Genomic DNA, 15864 nt, shown 5'->3' on the forward strand with positions numbered 1-15864 from the left:
CAACATGCCCTTTTTGCCCTTACACTCCGAAGTGCCCTTTTTTTTTTGGTGGTGGTGTTTTTTTTTTCTTCAATAAATCAATGCTATTGGTAAACCTTTACGTCTGTCTGTCTGTTTTACAAATATTTAGTCATTGAAAGTTTTTAAAAAGAGCTTGTGTAAATCTTATTCGATCCTCAAACTGTCAGTAAACCTAATATCTGCCCCCTCTATCTTGACTTGAATTCTCGAATCAACTGAAGTTCCGCAGCAGCCGCACAGCAGACAGCAGCTGAACGAAGTTTTGCAAGGGTAAACAAAGATCTTGTTGTTTGATTAAGTACTAAACACTATGTCTATAAAGTCTCATATTTTATTTATTTGATGTCTGACTGAGACATGTGGGACCTGAGAAAGAGGTCTAGCATTTGCCATCTAGTCATAGCCAATACATAGCCTACACTTAAATAGCCTGATCATACAGTAGCTACTCTCCGCTCGTCTTCACATGTATAGGCCTACATCATGTTTTTTAAGGGCTAAAGCAGCCCTGACACCCTGTATATCTATATTATTATTATGGTTGTTATTAATAGTGAATAAATCTCAAGCTTTTGAGACTATTATTTTGTGTTATGAATTTGTCATTAAGATGTGACCATTTCTTCCTTTTATATAGGCTTACTAAATAATCTTAATATAAAAAATATATATATATATAAAAAACAAAAACAAACAGGGAGTGGGGTGCCCTTTTTCAGTTTCAACACATCCGCAGCACGGCCCTGCTCTCGCGTTCTATTGGAATTTGAGCTCTCTGGGTCTTCGCGGTGCTGAGATACGAGCGATTTTCTTCTGAGATCGTGACGTCACCGGCGGCCCGCTGGAAGCCGCCATTTTGAAGCGCGCCCAATGGTTTTCGGTTAATATCTCTGCGAAAACACCACCAAAAATTCTGAAATTCTGATGCCTCCTTTGGAGGGTGTGGTTGTCATTGTCACAGTGTCTGGTTGGTGTTCCCTGGGTGTCCACTAGAGGTCTCTTCCCCATAACGTCACCACCACATCATGAACTGCATTTCCCATAATCCTTTGTCTGAACTCATCACTGATTATTGCACACAGCTGTTCCCACTCATAGATCCAGCAGTATGGGTTTTCGTATCCTTCCCCCAACCACTGAGAAGGAAAGGAGAGGAGGGGATGATTCTGTAATTTAGCGACCCTACGTCAGCAGGGACAGATGGTGGGTTGTCTGTCTCAGGCATTTTGGACTCTCTCTCTTGGGTTATAATGATGCAGCACTGAAGGATCTTTTTTAATAACTGCCTTGATGACCCTTTGCCTCGGTGGGAGATGAAGGGGCTTGAAATCCTGTAGCACCCCCAGAGGCGGTAAGCTTGATGCCACCGCCTCACCATCATAAAAGGAGGAAGAGGAGGAAGCAGGCCTCCACCGTCCCTCAAGGCCCAGAAGCTGTCCCCGAGCAGCCCGCTTTTGTCCCGGAGGCTGTCCCCGAGCAGCCCGCTGTCGTCCCGGAGGCCGCCCCCAAGCTGCTCGCCCTGCCGGCTCCGCCCAAACTGCTTGCCCTGCTGGGTCGCCCCTGATGCCTGCCCTGCTTGATCCGCTCAAGCTTCCGGTTCCGCCCTGGCCTCCTGAATGGTAGGTTCCGCCCTGGCCGTCTGCACAGCCTGCTCCTCACTGGCCTCCTGAATGGCAGGTTCCACCCTGGCCGCCCGAAGAGCAGGTCCCGCCCTGGCCGTATGCACAGCCTGCTCCGCACTGGCCTCCCGAATGTCAGGTTCCGCCCTGGCCACCCAAATGGCGGGTTCCTTCCTGGCCGTCTGCACAGCCTGCTCCGCACTGATCTCCCGAATGGCAGGTTCCGCCCTGGCCGCCCGAATGGCACTACCCTGGCCATCTGCACGGTCTGCTCCGCCCTGGACGCCTGCTCAGCCTGCTCCACCCTGGGCCCCTGAACGGTCTGTTCCACCACCTGTTAAGCCATCATCTCCTGTTCTTGTTCCCCTCCATGGACCTGGCCCCCCATCCCTCCCCCGATCCTCCACCGTTCCACCTCCCTCCTGGACTCCTGTTTTTTCAGAGGAGCATCTGGTAGCTGCTCCTTAGAGGGGGGGGTAATGTCACAGTGTCTGGTTGGTGTACCCTGGGTGTCCACTAGAGGTATCTTCCCCATAACGCCACCACCACATCATGAACTGCATTTCCCATAATCCTTTGTCTGAACTCATCATTGATCATTGCACACAGCTGTTCCCACTCACATTGTTTTTATCTGTCTATTTATACCTATGTTTCAGTTATTGTCATGGAGTCCTTGTTTGATGTCAGATTGCACTTCTGAGTTCCATTCCTGTTTTGTTTCTTGTTTTTGGACTGTCTTTGTATGGATTTTGACCCTTTGCCTGGCTGCTTTATGATTACGGATTACCCCATTAAACTGCACATGGATCTTACCCTTTTTGTGTGCATCCCGTGACAGTCAGGTAGGGGAGGGGGGCCCATGAGCTTCAGTGCCCAGGGGCCCCTGGAGGTACTAATCCAGCCTTGACCTATTGATCATTCATGTTTATTTAGCCTACTATTAACTAGTAGTAAAGAGTAACAGATGATCGGTTCACGTGCTGCTTGAACTCTGTCAGAGATCTGTCACGTCACATTTACAAGCACCAAAATGGTGTTTATTGTTTGAATTTCGTAATTAAATTGACAGAATCTGAGAGCTGAGAATTTGTTTCATATCAATAGTAACCTTCTCTGTCTTGTCTGTCGGTGTCAGTGTCCTCTTTGCTTCGCGATTTTTCTCTGCGTGAGAAAATGGATGTGTGGTATGACAGCGTGTAAAAAGTGACAATTGCCGGTGTCTCACCGGTGAATGCGTGAGTGTTGGCAGTGAGAGTTGGCAGCCCTGCGGATTCAGTTTGTAAATATTTTTGGCGGGTGTGCTTGTGCTGTCGTGGTCTTGTTCATTTGCCATGTTGTTTGTGTATCTGTATGGCAAACGCGCGGGGGGTTGGCTGAGCCCATTCGGAACTACGGGAGCCCAGAGGGGAGCGTCGGCGAATGTTAAAGAGAAAACCGATTTTTATTCAAACAAATCGACGTAAACTACACATTCGAGTTAATCGATGAAATCGATTTATCGCCCAGCCCTAGTATGCACATAAGGATACATCTCAAGTTATCAGATTCTCTCATACACACAATTTGTTCCTAAACACCATGCACAGCATTTGAAGCATAATTTGACGAGCAGTGGTATAACGGAGGTGATATTTTGATGTACCTTTTATCAGACTGGACGCTTTATTACTTCCTTCATTGGACAGTGGGGTGTAATTCTTGAGGGAGATTAAGGAACAGGGGTCAAATGACACATCTTTAATGAGCTTTTCAGCTTATACATCAAACTAGTCTATCTGTTTCAACGCCTCTCTGATTAAGCACTTAATTAGGGGCTGGCATTTCCCACTTAGCCTTTCCATAACATCTGGGTTAAATTTGTCTGATTTGGAGGCTTTCATGCCAGTAATTATTTCAACCTTTCTTAAATGTCACCAAGACTGAGTTCTGAGATGCCACACTGGGGCCTCTCCTCTAGAACAAGTCCAGTCATTAAATCAGCAGCCACCCATGGACGTTCCAGAAACATCTGCACTGCTTGACAAGGTCTGGGAATAGTGTTTGCATATTATGTCGTCATATGAGATCTCTTATCTTGTCCTGGAGGGGGTGATTGTGGTATGGTTGGTTGGTGGTACTGAAAACCCGCAAACACTGATTTCTAAAAGGATTACACATGTTATTCAGTGTTCTTTTCATCTCAAGCACCAAGGTTTACAGAAAAGAGCATGCCAGGCATGCTGACAAAAAATAAAAATAAAATTCTTAATAACTAAATGCTGAGCACTGGAAATAAATCCATGGTCAGAAATTAGGAACAGGAGAAGGAAAATGCCTGAGATGCTCAATGCTGAGCCAACATTCCCACACACCTCTCGCTATCGTCAAATCTTAGAAGGTCTAACATGTCACGAACTCCGTCCCTATCCAACATCTACACTTCTGTTAAGGTCATTTTGGTGATTTTATGAATTATTGATGGATCTTTCCTTGTAGGAGAAGCAAAGTTGCCCTAGGGTGCACATTATAATACTGTGTATGCCTCCGGGCAGCAACATTTGATTTGAATATTGGTATAAATGAAAACACTAACCCACTGTTTATGAACAACATCTCTGCAATGATATTAAACCTCATACCAGCCAAAGGGAGTTACAAAAGAGTGCCCGACGGTCACCACTACACAAACCACAGTTTATGTCCTTTCAACTTCTAGTAAACAACACACATGAATAAAAAATTCTACTTCTCTGAAGGCTGTCTTTTCATTAATGACATTGCCACAGGCACAAAGTCGGGAAGGAAAAGTCACACAATGACCAAGTCAGGCAAAGTCACAAGCGAAGGTGGGGGGTCATTTTAATAAGCTGTCTGCCTGCAGGCAGGATATGAGACGAAGCAAATGTACAAAAAGTTTCCACTCAAGAAGTTTCATTAACATTTATGATTTTTTTTTATCCTTTCTGAGAGCATTTCTTATTCTGAAGTGAAGGAGCCAGAAATGGAATGGCATGTCAGATTTCTAGACTTTGGCTAAAAGGACTTGCACTGACACAAATTTACAAACTGGATATTGCTATGATTTCAGTGCAGGCAGCTGCATTATTCATGCAACACTCTCTTCGATATGTTTACTGTTCTTTTTTTTCCTTTCCTTTCTTTTTTCAGCTTGTGGATTTATGTCTTAACATCCAGCACTTACTTGTGATACATTACATTCATTACAATTACTAATGGAGCCTGGGAGAAGAGCATGGGACACATTTGTAGTCATGGCATATAATGCTGTTGTCATAGTGTGCCGTGGATTGCAGATTTGGATGGAAGCGGTTAGTGGTGGATCTGGTAGGCTAATTGCATTTCTCTTCAAGAAAATCATTGAGACAGAGCCCTTTCACGCCCTCCTTTTCTGACAGCACGACATTACCGTGCCGTTAAGCTGAGGATAAACATTAGCACGGGCTCTACGAAAAAAAAAAAAGAATGAATATAGATAAAATGAAGTCAGAGCCTCTTTCTGCCTGAAGCTCTGTAATGCACAGGTAGAGAGACCACTAGAGAAAATCATTCTCAACAGCTGGAAGTATGTGCTATCTGGACAAGTAAAATATGACTATTCATTGAGCAGCACAGAGAGAGAATAGGGGTATTTTTCATATTTTATTCAGGTCAATATGTGGAAAACCTTGTAACTGCTTAATATTTCTAACACAGTATTGTATGCCACTGATTTTGTTTTTCATTTTGGAGATTTAACAACATTTATGCATGACAGGTTCTTTAAGATTTAATAAATCTGTAGTAGTTACAGTCATCAATTGTTCTATGCATGAACTGATTATAATTTATATTATTTACAACTATTCAGTGCTGGGTACTTTGTAATAAATAGCTGTTTATGCAACATCCCCAAGGCTTCGGCACAAATTCAGCCAAATAATTATATCACTGCTTGAGATTGCAGACTTGTTCTCAAAACACTTGTTTCGCTCACTTTGTTTTCAAAATATTAATCGATAATAGATTTTATACCAGACCCTCATAAAATTGCATATCCCAGCAGACTAAATAATCTAAATTATCATTGTAGGGAGCCCTTATTAGGCACTGAGCACTGAATTTTAAGTCGGGTCTATGGTAAATGAATACATATAGTACATTAATGTATTGACATACTTGATGCAACTACATTACCAAGTGATTAATCAATATATGTACAGAGTCATGTATATTTCCATTATACTTAATACATTTTAACATGGTCAAATGAAACATTTATCTAAACTTTAGTTTTGATTGAAGTTGTCTTAATGTGGTAGTTTTGAATTATTTCAATTTATCACAAAAATGTGTATGATATCAAAAAATAATTGGTTGCCCCATGCAGCACTGCCACAGACCCCCTGTTGAAGACGCCTGCTTTAGAGCTTTAAAATAATCCACAGTGTGATTATCTCAGCTGATCAGAATTTGTACATTTATACAGTCTGTCCTCATTTGTACATTCGCAAAAAAAAAAAAAAAGCCTTTCTGATAATTTGCTGTGACAGTCATAATGCAGTGATTAGAGAAGTGAACTTATTGGCTTTTGTGCATTAGACGGTAATTTAATGCCAAAAATATCCAAGGACAACTTAATGGAGTTCAGGTTCCCAAATGATTCACTTTTATTTTATTTTATGTGGAACACAAAATCAGAAGTGTTTGCACAGCTTTTTCATGAGGAGTACATAATGGATTAAGAGTTGTGTACAGTTTAAAAAAAATTTTTATGCTTCTAAAAAATAATGTTTGGAAAAACAAAGACTTAATTAAAATGTTTGGTTGAACTATTCATTTAATTTTCTTCTCTCCATTTGAGTGTTCTTATGAAATTTATATCTAGAATAGCCCTACAACATACCTCACAATTTCATAATTTGCTTAAAAATATATATATATTTAACTAAATATGCATATTTTTACAAATGTCAAAACTTGGTAAACAGGATTCATTACATTAACTAAATATCTAATTGGATGATTTATTTATTAAGTATGTTGTGTAAGCACCCCATAAGGCAGATGAGCAAAATCACTGTGGCTGAAGGAAATCTTTCCATATGCAGGGAAATGAAACAGCTAGTCCTTATCGGAGGAGGATACATGGAGCCAATCAGCCACATCTCTCCAGCCAGATCTACCAGTAATCATTCAGAGAGAAAAAGGAGCAAAAGAAAGACCCAGCCACATCTCCATGTCCGTACACTTATTAACACTGTCGGCTGCAGCGTGTCATACATCTCTCTCTCCCATACAGACACGGCAAGCCTGAGTGCTCAAACACACGCTCTGTGAATGACACCTGAATCGCCAAAAAGGTCAAGACTGCCACAACCTCCCTGATCTTGCGGTTAGCAATTCAGTCAGAGATTGGCTTCAAAGTCTCCTCAAGAGCAGGAACAGAATGAGGGTTTGTACACATGTTTAAGGCCCTTTGATTTGCACACTATAAAAAACGCGGACTGAATTGCAGTGCAGTCATAAAAATGGAATTTACTGTCTAGCATGCAATGTCATAGATGAATAAATAGTACACTGTATACTTAATCAAATCTCAATATGTTTACATTGATTTTACTCGAAATAGAAAGTTACATTTCAGGTGTTCGGTCACTTTTGACTGTGAACAACACAAGTGTGACTCCCAAATGAACAATAACAGATGGTTAAAAAATAATTGCTTTAATCAGACAATGATATCAATTATTGGCTGATGCTTCAGGGCATCCCTAATTTAAATAAACCATTAAAACAGAAATCCAAAACAATTAAAATGGAAAGCACAGGATTTGGGAAAAAAATTAAATGGAATTTGGGAAAAAATAAAACATAACAAAACATTTTTACTGCCAGCGAAATCAAATTAAATGAATCCAAGTGTGACAGCCAAACTTGAGTTTGGCTACTGTTAAGAAAACAATTACATACAGTGTATATAAACTATGACGATTTGAAATATTTCAATATGTATTATGTGAAAATTATTTATATATATAAAATAAAGAAAGAAAAATAAATAAGTAAAGAAAAACAAAGAAAGAAAAATAAAGAAAAAAAGAAAAAAGAAAGAAAGAAAGAAAATATATATACACACATGTATATATTAAAATATATAGTATATATTAAAATATTTATATATAATAAATATTTATTATATAAATACATTTTATATAAAAATAAAACACTAACTTTGAGGTAGAAATTATGCCATAATTGTGGGAGATTATATATATATAATTTCTACCTCAAAGTTAGTGTGCTTAGTTACCATACAACCTTGTCAGTGAAGAGCAGGCTTGAGACTAAAGTAAACATGATATATGATGTGTGGAGCAAAAAAAAAAAAAACACCTATATATTATTAAAAATAATTACATTATGTGTATTTATGATTCATAAAGTTCTAGCCATTTTATAAATTAGCCTTTTAAGAAAGGAGTGTATTTTATTACAGAATGTTTAAAATGTAATTTCCACAGTCCACTACATAATACTATTAAACACCACACATGATTTGATGTGGTGGAAATAATCATGGCATTCATGAAGAAAAAAACTGAATGACATAATTATCCTGTGATGATTGTAAACAATTCACTGTTAGTAGACAAATACAATAAATAATGTGTTTTAAGAGTCTATGAGGTCAGAAGTTCCCAAAGTTAAAAGTTAATAGATAATTCAATAGGCCAAATACTCTACACACTGCCACTGCTTGTTCCACAACACTATTTGGTTTTCAAAATGAAAAGAATAGGCAGGAGAACATCCCTGAAAATGGTTTGCTTAAAAAAAAAAAATGCCATTGAGTCCTTGAGGCTGCATTTAGTCTCTTTATTCAGGTTTACAAGATGCTAACCTTGCCTGGAGCATGCTCGGAGGTATCAAACACAAGGATATCTAAAGCACCCACTTTATTGTGAAAAAAGCAAGATCTGAGATTTTCACCCTGTTAAGATAAAGGGCAGGGTAACAAGACATTAATCGGAAAGTAAAAGGACACCAAGATACAGAGGCATAGTCAAACTACAAATAAACTTTTCAGCTCTACAGTTCATTTTTGAACACTGAATGTAACTATTAACTGGCATTATGCTACCTCTACAACAAAGTCAATTAATTCAGTGCATTTAGCAACTACAGCTCCCAAAGAGAGAAATCAGGTTCCCCAGACCTTGATAATACTGTTTTTATTTTTTATTTTTTTTACTTATCAAAAACATTATCTTTAAATGAAACGAAAGATTCAACCCCCTTTTTTTTTTACTTAACTCTCAATTGCATGATGGAAAAATACAATGAGACATTTCTATGCCTAACCTCACCAGAAAATCCATCTTAACTCTTTCCCCGCCATTGACAGAATTTTCCGGCTTTCCGTGTTTTCACTTTTATAGGGGCACTATCACACATCTTCTGAAAGAGAATCGCCTTATCAAAACACATGCGAAGAAGAGGCAGAATCAAGCGATGGCATAAGCAATCATATGCATAAAATAACAAAAAAAAATTTTTTTTATTGGGTCTGTTCTTTCTTTTGATATATTGAATGTTCAGATATTTAAACAACAAAATATTATGGGGGCATGACACTTTTGTGAAAATGATCAAAAACGCTGGCGGTGGCTGGCAACTAAAAAAAAAAAAAAAAAAAATTAAACACAGCTGCGGAAAGAGTTAAGCTGCTAGCTGTGTCTTGGACCGGGACCAATCCTAGCTACTAGCTGATCTTACCAGCTTAAGGTGGGCAAGCTGGATTTGAGAACATGGACACTGGTCAACCACTTGATGACATGCTTTCATGCACCAGTTAAAAACAGTTTGGACCAACTATTTACCAGCTTAGAAACCAGCTATTTTTACAAAAAGGAAATTTTCTCAGAAAAAGAATACAATCATTGCACCTTTTGACAACTCTTGTACCAACCTGAAATAAAAATGTTATCCGAGAATGGAGGTTAAATCCTCGTCTAATTATGGTTTGATTAAATTCATAACTAGTCTTAACTCCCCTTTACAGAAGCAGGTTTCTAGCCAGTGACTGGCATAGGCCCCCTGTCACATCTAGAGACACGGTAAGAAAAAGGAAAGAGAGGGAGAGATAGGGAGGGAGGAAAGTCTTTTATTGTCTCCCCTGTAGCTCATTAGGCTTCTAGCTGTCCTGGAGGAGCAGCCACCGTTGACAGCGAAAATAAAGAGCGGTTTACAGGGCGCACGAAGGGAAAGGGGAAAAAAACAGGCCAACCTTGCCGCTCATTATCTGCAATTCACCTTCAGCCTAAACATTTTTTCTTAATTAAAGACAAATTGAAGTGCAGGGGGAAAACAGTCGACAATAAGCTGCAAAGAATCCAAATTACTTTACAAGTGTGAATAGTTTGGTGAAATTAAAGGCAAAGAGAAGGGGGGGGGAAATAATCACTCACTTGCTTGAAATAAGGAGTCACTCTCCTCACTCTATTAGATATCAAATCTAATAAACATTCATCTCACTACAGCAAAAATACATTATTGATTTTGTTTTTAAGAAATAAAAAATTCTGAAACACAAAGCACTTCGGCGCTGTTACAACAAGCCGTAAGCTGCAAAAATTTGCCATGGATTTTATTTCCGTACTACCGAGCACAGCAGAGCCACCGCCCCAGTGGTTGCGACTCAGTCGGTGTTGTCAGGTAAGCGGGCGAGTGCCCAGCAGTTCTAATGCTCTGTAAACGGTCCCCCGTCATCAGACCGACAGGCCGCGAGAGCTTTGAGCCATGACCTGCAATTGTCCACACGGGAAACCTTCACAAAGCGCAAGGCTCTTACCACGCTTAGGTGGCTGTTAATGCCATGGTGTGGAGAGTCAAAGTGGACGGAAGATGACTTCTCTGTATCAGCCGTCATGCAGAAGCATGCCGCTATCAAAGTCTGCAAAAGTACTCCCGCTATTGTTACGAGTTGTAACAAGTTTGGAAACTTTGAAAAGGGGACTCAACTTTCCAATTAATCTGGCAGTTTGGGGTAGAAAAGTGGTTAAAATTAATAAATACAAAATAATGTGACGGGATGATGGGTGTAATTGGTCACACTTAAATGAGCATCCAATAGCTGTGCCAATCAGAACAATTCAGGAACATTCCATTATTATGGAAGCAATCACAACTCATTGGCGTGGAGTTCCTTTTATTCCAGTAAATGGCTATTCAGGTAGCTTCCTTGCTTCGTCAGTGGGAGCTGATGGCATATATTTTTTGCCATTAATGCCTTGGACGTCCACAGCCGCCCTGGCCACAATCAAGAATTTCTGGAGAGAGGTGATGACACGCTGTAATTTAGTGCTCTTTGTTTCAAACAAGAGGCCCCTCTGCCCTTTATAGACAGCCAAAATGAGAGCTCCGTCAAAGCTGCCAGCTCGTGTTTCCTTGTCTCCAGTAAAATGAGTTTCAGAGAGGCTTTCATAGAAGTCAGAAAGACGAATGTAATTAGGACGGCAGAGAGCGGCAGAAGTTGCGTCTCTCCCCATGTTATTAAACATGCCTTGATGTAAATGTACAGCTACCTGTGTATGTGTGAGAGAGAGAGAGAGAGAGAGAGAGAGAGAGAGAGAGAGAGAGAGAGAGAGAGAGAGAGAGAGAGAGAGAAAGAGAGAAAGAGACATATGCTCACCTAATTCAAAGTTATATGTGCAATAAATTTATTGCTCCAAATAAGTTAACATATTAGTCCGCCTCGACCCCAGAGGTCCTTTTCTTTGCAGCAGGGGTTCACAAATCTCAGAGGACTAGTGAGAAAGAAAATTGTCTTTAGCATTTTCACAGCCTGCAGACAGTCTTATAACAGACGCAGGATGTGTCAAGTGTTTTGCTAATGGTGAGGACGGGCATTAAAAAGGGGGGCAAATGATGATAAAATAGACACTTTCAAAAAAAAAAAGAGAGACGCACAAAGAACAAAGGAAAGAGAAACACGATGGATGTCTTATAAAGGGCATTTATGATGGATGAGGCTATATTTTAAAAGGGCATGCTCATTTCATTGATAATCTTTCATTCAGATCAATATTGTAAAAAAAGAGCAAATAGGCAAAAAATAGACCGAAGATGTTTTCCATAAACACACGTTTGCCCTTGTGAGCGTTCTTCAAAAACTTCACTGCAATTAAATGTTACGGTGTCGTTTTTAAGCGCAGAGGAACTTGTGAATAAAATATGATGTAAAATTGTGTTTGTGAGATGAATAATGAAACAGGAGAACTAACATCAGGCCTGACTTGCAGAGGTATCCACAGTGTAACAGCTTGTCTTTGTAATCATATATTTCAATACATCTTGTTGATCTAATATTTGCCTCACTTTGACCATATGAACCGGACGGGGAAATGAGGGAAGAGACAATGACATTCTTGTTCTCCGATACTGCTGATTACAAGAAATACCTTGTTACGGAACATCCAATAAAAAAAAGTTTGTGTGGCCTGTTTTCACCAACTCTGCCTTCCAAACGAGAAGAGCTTATTTAGAGAAATGCACGGACAAGTAAAAAATTGAAATATTATTCAGATTTTTTTCCCGTTATGATTCAGTGGCTGACAAGATGAGCTATCTCTGCTCTGCTGACATATGCTTCTGTGTTGGTAAAGGATATGTCACCCATCATATATCTCTTTGTGTATTGATGGACACTCTCACTGATATTTGTTGTTTGACATTATGGTATAAAAAAAAAGAAAAAGTAGAGTACGAGGGAATTTTAAGATTACAAAGTACCCGTTTCTAAAAAACAGCCAACACAGTAACTCGAACGCATCTTTATGCATCTGTAAACGATTCCATTGTTTAAAAAAAAAAATCTAATATTAAAAAGAAATTAAGATTACAGACAAATTGTGTTTAAGACAAATTTAAGAAATTATATTTAAACATCCTTTAATAAAGATTTTAAGAATCTTAGATAAATAAACTTAATTCAAGATGCATTCACCATTTGCATATTTTTTTTTTTAGGTTTGGCCAAATGGAATAAAATTGTGAGTGCTTACAAATGCCAATGATTTAAGACAATTAAAAAAAATCCTAATATCTTATGCAATTTTACTCTAAATAAAAGGATCTTTTTTTAAGGATGTTAAGACTTTAAGGATGTTTATCGTAATTGAAAGGCAAGAACAAGATTAAAAAAAAATATATATTTTTTCCAAGTTAATAATTAGGTAAAGCAACACCACACAAATGCAAAACCATTAAAACTGCTTTTAAAATCCAAACAAAGGTTGTGCATGGAATTGGAATGTGAGGCTCATTTTTGATTCCTTGAGTCTGCTGATGCTTATCACACTTTTGAATGTCCTCTCGTGCCCTCTCCTGGAACCTGGAGGAACAGACTCTCATCTAATCAGCAAACCATATCTCAAACCATGGATGATATGCTCTTATTGCAGAAAAGATTGTGGCCGTGGGTATTACGACAGGCAAAGAGGGTGTGAGTAAGTCTCTGTGGACGGGTTTGCTCTTGTCACCATGATGATTGGAGAGAGGCCTCTCAGCACTTATCAGGAGGCTCAGACACATGACCGGATAGAGGAAGGTTACATTCACCTCAGCATTGTGGAATTAACACACGGAGAAAAGGCAGATGTTTCACTCCATGTGTTTCACAGTAAAAACACATGGAAAACTTACTGTGCACCCACATAAAATCAAATGCATACAAGGTGAACATGTATGAATGACATACTGTACGCTCACGAATCCTGGCTGTATGACTAGGCTATATGAAAGGAACAGCTCACTGCAAGGCATGATTCAAACTCTGCAACTTGATATAAATTTAAATAAAAAAATAAAATAAAAAGATTTAGGAGTACAATTCCAAACAGATACAGCCAGGTAAAAAAATAAAAATAATTTACATTTACTTGAAGCTTGAAACAAGTAGATTTTAGGATAAAAAAATAAATAAAAACATTGACGAAGTGAAAAATAAATATTTAAGACTCTGCCCTATTTCTATATCACTTATTAAATAAATACATGTGAAATTGGCTACATTACCTTCGCAAATCTTTTTTAATTTTTTTTTTTACTGGAGTACAGGATAACACTGAAGTACTGGATAACATGATCAGGTTTTATACAAACTTGGAGTTACTAAGAAGTATTGATATAATAATATTCTGAAATTCATGTTTCTCCAATTTTTCAAATGTAACTTACAGAAATATTTTGTTAAAAAAAGGAATAGAAGCATTTTAACACGTGTAACTCTTTACCAAATTTCATTAAGCTAAAAATCACATTAATTTGTACTGGCATATTGCTGCACTGCTTGGTCAGAATTTAACAGACACATCTTTACAGTTACACCGCAACTGCCTGTGAAAATCTAGAGAACAAATCACTAAAAATAATTTATTCTCCGCAACCTAATCTGTTTTTTTACAGGCATGATAATGCCCGCTTTAGTTATTTGATAAACAGGCAACTCAATAAATGGGATGACCTGCATGCAAATGGCTGTCAATGACACATCACGGTCTCACAATCAGAGTCACTTTCGTCTCGGCCTGTTGACCCGCAACGCAATCAGTGGCTCGCACACAAGAGAGATGCTGTGCTTGTTTACCTCCCTGGTGACAAATCACTTATTTCCGACATGAAGAGCGAGACGCACCTGTCTGACACCTTATGGGACTAAAGCTGCCCAGGGCACTCTTGATAAAAAAGGACAAGCAAGTCATTTATAGAAACATCGTTTCATCTCTTCTTCAGTTTCTCACACCTTTTTTCTTTAAATGAGCTGTCACATAAACCACCACTTCATTTTCTCTAACTTTCCCATGCAGCAAAACATCCACAACAAAGAACGAGAGAAAAAAACATAATAATAAAACAAAAATAAAACAATGCACCCGAGATTCATTTCAACTTCATCGGTGTCACTCGTGGTCGACAGTGATTTCCAACACACCCAATTAGTCTTACTAAATATAGCCGAGAGGCTGTGTGTGTGTGTGTGTGTGTGTGTGTAGGAGTACTTGAGAGAAAGTGCCATGATGATGGTTACCACCATTGGGGGAGGTAGTTATGGAGCGTGTTTGGGAATACACATCTCCTGGACTGCCAACATACTAGAGATTTAGAGCTGGGATAACAAGACAGAGAAGATATGGTCCACGGGCTCCAGTCTTCAGCCACTTATTACTACCTACCACAGTCGTCAAAAGGAAGAGTCAAGCGAAAAATGTCTCTTCGTTCTTCACTTATCATAATTATCTGCACTTAAATATAAATTTACAAAGCTGCCGCTGTTACTTAACAAGGTCTTGATTCTCCTCAGTTTAGTTTAGCAAATAAAAGCAAGCAGAAATAGAGCAACTGCAGGATGTCAATGAAAATGATTCAATATTCTGAAAAGCTTTAATAATATTTGTGACATCCGTGTACATGCTGTTAATCTGCATACTTCGTCACCTTCACCTGGGGTGTGTCTGCCCATGCATTTTATTTTATTACACTCAAATCTGTCTGAACAATAAACATACAATAAAGCCCAGGACTACCGCTCCCCTCTGAACACAATGAGCTGTCTTTAGAGGCACCGCTCATGCATAATGCATATTACACCAGGCCTTTCCCCCGTAGACGGGAGCATGTGGTGGATTTTATGAGAAGTCTGTAAAAACTAGTAAACTAGTCTATGGTCACCTTTAGTCAACAGCCCCATTCTGTTTATTTGGCTTGTTTCACACCCGGTGACCTTTGCTGTAATGGGATGATATTTAATTTTTGTGTCAGCAAAGTTCTTATACAGTGACTTGATGCTTTTAGATTCACCTGCACAAGCCCTATGGGCTTGATCTGTGGGTCACATAATTTTCTGACAAGGATGCCAGCACAGGTTTTGCAGACACTCTACTGCAGTATTTGGCCTGTTTCACACAGCAAGCCTATAGGGCATTTTGTCCAAGAAGGCAAGGGAAGCAATGGTGCCACGAAATTCAGAGGAGAACTCCCTTGAGCTTCTCATTGAGCTCTTAGTAAAAAATTATAATTTTTTTTTAATTAAAATAAAAAATCCTTACACTCTTAAGTGTCCCTTACTGTAGACTTGGAATTTAGTCTTTCCCCTTATTATTAGATTCACAGGACCGGACACCAGTTATCTTGCCAAGAAGAATCTTTATTCTTATATGTCAGGAGAGAAACTCTGAGAAGATGT

Source organism: Leuciscus leuciscus, assembly GCF_965113295.1.
Source record: "Leuciscus leuciscus genome assembly, chromosome: 3".
NCBI lineage: Eukaryota > Metazoa > Chordata > Actinopteri > Cypriniformes > Leuciscidae > Leuciscus > Leuciscus leuciscus.